The sequence below is a fragment of the Adiantum capillus-veneris genome, chromosome 8, assembly GCF_014529385.1.
Source record: "Adiantum capillus-veneris isolate H3 chromosome 8, ASM1452938v2, whole genome shotgun sequence".
NCBI lineage: Eukaryota > Viridiplantae > Streptophyta > Polypodiopsida > Polypodiales > Pteridaceae > Adiantum > Adiantum capillus-veneris.
Genome location: NC_140938.1, coordinates 35,498,632 through 35,504,657, shown reverse-complemented (window position 1 = coordinate 35,504,657; position 6,026 = coordinate 35,498,632).

Here is a 6,026-nt window from a genome sequence, read left to right as displayed (position 1 = left end):
TGGATAATAGATAGGGTTTGTCGCATATCCATTGGGATCTTCATAATATGCATGCATAGGCACCAAAGCCTTATCCTCTGATTCGGTTACGGTTGGTGTGTATTTTATACCGACGACTGGTCGTAATCCTGGTAGGGGTGGTTGTTGCCCCAACACTGATTGTGGTCTTTCTACACCTACAGGTCCTGGTAGGTTGCCTGCTTGATATCTAGGCATTGGTGGAGCTTGAGGAGAAGCTACCGGAGCTTGGGGAGCATAAGGTCTCTCTCTAACATACCCATTTTTATAATAACATTCCTCTGTCCCATGGCTTCTCCATTTTTGTTCAATAGCACACCACTTGGGCTGTTTAGCCTGGGGTTTGGCGTACAATTTAATCTTTTTTAGCACTTCATCTACAAGCTGCTCTTGGTTTACAGCCACTTCTCCTTTTGGTGCCGTCTTAGAAGACTTGCTTCCACTTTGTTGTGAAGATGAATCGTCATCAAGGTCCTTGAACTCCCCCTCTTTGTAGATCGCACAATTGTCCACAAGATAAAGAGCCTCCTTAGTCAATTCATTCAACGTCATGCTCCTCTTCATATGTAAGTCTTTCTGGACATCCGCATTCCTTAGTCCTTGGATGAATATCAGCATGAGTCTAGGGTGAGTTGGGAGTTCTTCCACAGGACAGAACTTAACATATCTTTTAGTCTTAGGGTTGCTTTTCGTACAGATTCTCCATCTTAACACTAGGTTGGTAATGGGACACTTTTATGTCCTGTTAAGTGACCATTTTCCTTGAATTATGTCAAGAGTTTCAAAATGGATTTTGAGGTGCTATCAGTCTAGAAAGTTGTCTCATGAGGTGAAAAAAACTCGACATTTTTTTGGAATATCAATTCCATCTTTAACCTTGTCCTTGCACAACATTTTACAACCTAAACTATGTGAAAAAACGGGTCCTATTTTTGGCTTTTTTCAACTTTTTGCAACTATACCACTCTAGAATTCATGTTTGTGAGGTCTATAATGCTAGAGAACTATCTTTAGTAGTCCTCAACATGTCCTATGCTTCTAGGGAGAAATAAATGTTAAAGTTGTAAGTTATGACCAAATTGCAAAAATTGTCAAATCTTGTTTTTTAGCCAATTTTAGCTCTTCTATGATTTTTTTGGTGACTTTCATGATATCCAAATGCAGTTTTGATTTTCTATACCACATATTGTAACATAAAGCTAATATTCCTTGAGTTTCGGGGCACCTAATACCCTATTTTGCATAGTAGACAACGATGGTTGATTTTTTCAATTATAGAAGAAAACGAAACATTCTAGTATATCAAGTATAGCTTTTTCAATATTGTTAATTAGTTTCTTGTGACAACTACATGAATTTTGTAGGTAGTAACCATATCTAGTCATAAGGATCAAATTTGGATAGATATTGAATAGTTTCTATGGGATTCTACAACTCATAATGTTGAACCCAGTTTTTTCATGTTTGCTGTATTTAGCACTTCATCTTTGTCCCCAAGATTCCCCTTGGTAAGAGATGTATTATTCGAGTTTCTTGGGCAATTTAGTTTGCCCGTACGTCCTGGAGAGGGTACATCCTCCCAGCCACACACAGGAGTGGAGACTTTCTCTCGTGCAGATCAGACCATAGCCTATCGATAGTCTTCTCGATTAATAAAGTAGCAATGTCATTCTTTTTTTAATATAGAAATCTTAATATATGTATTCCCTTGATGTCTTTGTTTGCTTAGGATTCCTATTCCAGGTACATCACATCATGAGAGTCAGCGGCTTACTCCTAATGTACCTCCTAGTACTTAGTTGACACCTGATTCACAGGCTAGTGGCCATCAGTTTCGGAGGTATATCTATTATGGTGATTATGGATTAAATATCAAGTAGTTTTTAAGAACTCTCATCTAATCTGCCGTATGTTTATATTGCATGTAGGCATCATCGGCAGAGTAGCACGCCACCAGGCCGATCGACTCGTGAGACACCGCCTCAGCCGCCAGTTCCCCCATCAGTGCCTCCACCTCCACCAATGCGCATGTGCATTGGCAGCTTGGGTGTCATATGCGACATCTTACTTGATGGGGCTATCCTCCAGCTCAGAGCCGGCATCACCCTCAAACGTCGGATGGGAGACCTCTGCTCGTCTTATCTAAAGCGGGTTCATATACCATGGGAGTAAGTATTAATTAACATAAAAAATATAAATTTTAGTTTGTTAGTTGAATTACTAATCACGACTTTATTTTGCATTGTAGTGATCAGCATGAGGATGACAAGAAATATGTTATCAACACACTAGAGAGGGAGTATGGGACATGATGGAGTCACAAGTGGATGGTCAAGCAAACGTGATAACTCATGGGTCATCGACGCGACGCAGCATGGTAAGTAGAAAGAAAGAAATATTTTTAACATCTATCTCTCTCTCTCTCTCTCTCTCTCTCTCTCTCTCCTCTTGATCTTTCAAGGTGGAAATCGATTGGAGCTGCTCTCTGAGTAGGTGTAGCATATAGTAGAGGCAGGCTATAGGGTGAAAGCATGTTAACCTGTCGCGCTTTTTGTGCTAGTTAGCAGTTTCAAGTTAGCACATCCTCAAAAAGTTGGGCGTCCGGTAAATTTTTTACAAATAATATCAAAATTTGTCGGAGGTTGTACATTTGGATTCCTTGTTTCAAGTGCTTTCTATTGATATATCATATGTCATAGATCTTGGAGATGTAGCTCAAGTTATTGTACTAGTTAGCATAAGTCAAAATTGTGCTAGTTAGTATTGTCCGGGACATGAAAAAGCATGACAGGTTAACATGCTTTCACCCTATAGGCAACTCTCGCAAGGGTGCACCGTGCACTGTTGGGGTGCATGATTTTTCCTCTCTGCTATCATGGTCGCCGCTTGGGACCATATGAGACAAATCAAATGTACATGGTGTCCAGCCAAATGAGCATCCTCAACACTTCTAGCTGTCTCGAAATGTTTGTGTGTTGATGGCACAAGGTCTAGAAAAGGTGCATTCGTTGCAGCAGCCACTCCTCTTAGATCAAAATATTTATCTTCCCAATGATCAGGTCCTTGAACTATGGCACCTCCTGGGTTCATTTTTCCTCACTTGTTTCACAAGAAAGTCCACAGCTCCCTTTGACAATCATTTGAATACCACATTCATGGATTCATGAGAGGACCTCATGATAACCGGAATGTGCTTGAGGGCCCCATGGTTCATAATTCACCCCAGTAGACCTATGCCTGATAAACAGGGCATCACGACCTCAGTCAGAACAAGATCAACTTGGTTTTTCTGGTCCATCAAAAGCTCCCATGCTAGTAACCCATTGGAGGCAGGTGTAACTTCATAGCTGCAATTGTGTGGGAGAGCACCAACTGGATCAAGCTGAATGCATGGAGCTCATGCAAGTCTAGGCTATGTTGGCAATGACACCGTCCTAAGGGCTGAAATCTGCAATCTCGTATCTGCTATCCAAAAACGTTATGGGCTGAAATCTGCGACTATGTCCAAAAACGTTGATTCTGGGATTGTTCTGTAGGTCTTTGACGCTGAAAATCTGTAGGTTTAGGGCTGAAAATTGAGGTTTCTTAGGGCTGAATGTGCTACTCTTTAGGGGAAATCTGATGGTTTGTCACTGCTGAAAAACACCATGCGGAAAACTGTCAAAAATGCTAGGTGATGGGTCTGAGCTTCTGCTGTCGATGGTTGTTGAGCTTGTGCTGAGTACCCATGGGGCAGGCTCATAGGTTGTGTCATGTCTAGTTTCATAAAAAACTAGCCATAGATTAGGCTTTGAGTTTCGATTCTTTAAGTCATTGCTTGCTGCCATTGTGTCTTTCAAGCCAACAAGGTGTTGCCATAACGAATGACCAACGTTCTTAAATATATGCATAGGTTCAAGAAGATGACATACCTTCAAATCCTTCCAATATTCCAAAGTGTACCATATCGAAGGACTTTGAGCCAGAGAAGGTTTTCCTCTGGCTCGCACCTTCACAGCGTCATCATCATCACCACTTATGATCTCCGACTCAGAATCGATAACGGGTCCAACCGCCCAATTTAGATACCAATCCTTTGGTGTGTTTGATATTGGACATTTCCCTTCTTCTACCTTCCCGTTGAAATGTATGGCTTGCCTTCTATTTCGTAGATGATGCTCTTCAGGTAAAAATCATCTGTGTCGAAGATATATAATTTTGTTGAGGTTTTTGCTATAAATTGATCTCAACCAATCACCACACATAGGACAAGCTTTATAACCCTTGGTATATATTCCTGCATGAAAAACATAAAAAATATTATTAGCGCATTAAATATACCAAGAAACGTATGAGAAAATGTATATATCTAAACCATTTACCTGAGCAAAAACCATATCCTGGAAAGTCGTGGATCGTCCATGCTAATATCCCACGAACAATGAACTGTCTTTCACCAATGCTTCTTGACATATCAAAGACATCAATCCCTCTCCACCAATCTTGAAGATCGTCAATGAGAGGAGACAAATATACATTCAGGTATTTAACTTGTCGCTTTCATGGGATTAAGAGTGAGAGCATTAAATGCTCTTTCTTAATACTAAGATATGGGGGTAGATTATAGTTAATAACTTCCACCGGACATATAGACCATTTACTTGATTTTATAGAAAATGGATTCACACCTTCTAATGCTACACCCATCTTTAAATTGCGTGATTCTTTTGCGAAATCTGGCCATAACGAATCAATATGCTCAAATGCAAGACTATCTTGTGGAATTCGCATTACTCCATCTTTGCTCTTGTGATCCGCTTCCCATGTCATAAGCTTAGCTAATTAGGGACTTTGAAACATATGTTTTATACGCGGAGCCAAGGAAAAATGTCTCGATACCTTTCTAGGGACCTTACCTTTCTCATCTTTATAACAAGGCATTTGACATTTTGGGCACGTCACATTGTCTTGGTACTGATGTCTTTATAAAATACAATCGTTGGGACATGCATGTATAGAAGAATAGTCAAGTCCAAGACTACTTACCATCTTCTTCACCTCATCGTGTGATTCAGGAAGGGAATTGCTTGTCCAAAATAACTTTTGAGAGACTAGCCTGCAAGTTGATAAACAATATGATCAATAACAAGCACCGATGTTTAGAGTGTAACAAACAAATATGTTAGATGTATACATACTTCAATAGTGCAAAAATGGATACATTACTCCATCCAAAACGGTTTTGAAGATTAAGAATAAGTAAGCTTGCACTTAGTCGTGTCAGTTGGCTTCCTTTGTAGCTATGCTTTAGAGCTTGTTCTCAAAGATACTTCTCATTGTTAGGAATATTGCTCGCACTATCATTTTGATGCCAATCCTCAATAAAATCAGCCATGCCATCGTCATTATCAAAGATATCATCACGTCCATTAAAGTCCTTAGAATATTGTTCTTTTAGTCTTGCATACGTATTAGGATCACTCCTGCGTAGGATCCTCATGCACTCTATTAACATTTGAGATACGTCATGTGAATGTTGATTTGTGACGTTATCGATGTCATAATCTGGAATCTGCATATTTGAAGGTAAAGAAGATTGTATCAATAGCATGCTTATATATAAAAAGAGAGAGAGATGTGCATGGAATTGAATAACATTTGGAGACCACAAAAAATAATATCAAAATAAATTAGCGACAGCATGAAACGTAATGCAAATTAAAGTGTATAATTAGGGTACAAGAGTTCAAAATAACATTAGGAATTGTATACAGTGAGCTCTTAACCCTCATCTGTTAAGGGTGCTCGTGGAGGTCTACGCCATCCATAATTGACTAGCAATTCATCACCAGCACGTAATGATTTAATGGCATGGACAACTATATATCTTGGTACATCCTTACTCATGTGTCTTGGTTCATGACTATTCTCACACTCCACAAATGTGCAATTGGTTCTTGCACTTTTCCCTCGACTACTATTGATTAAACCTGCTATGTTTCCTTGAGAGTAAGGTCTTCCATCAACAT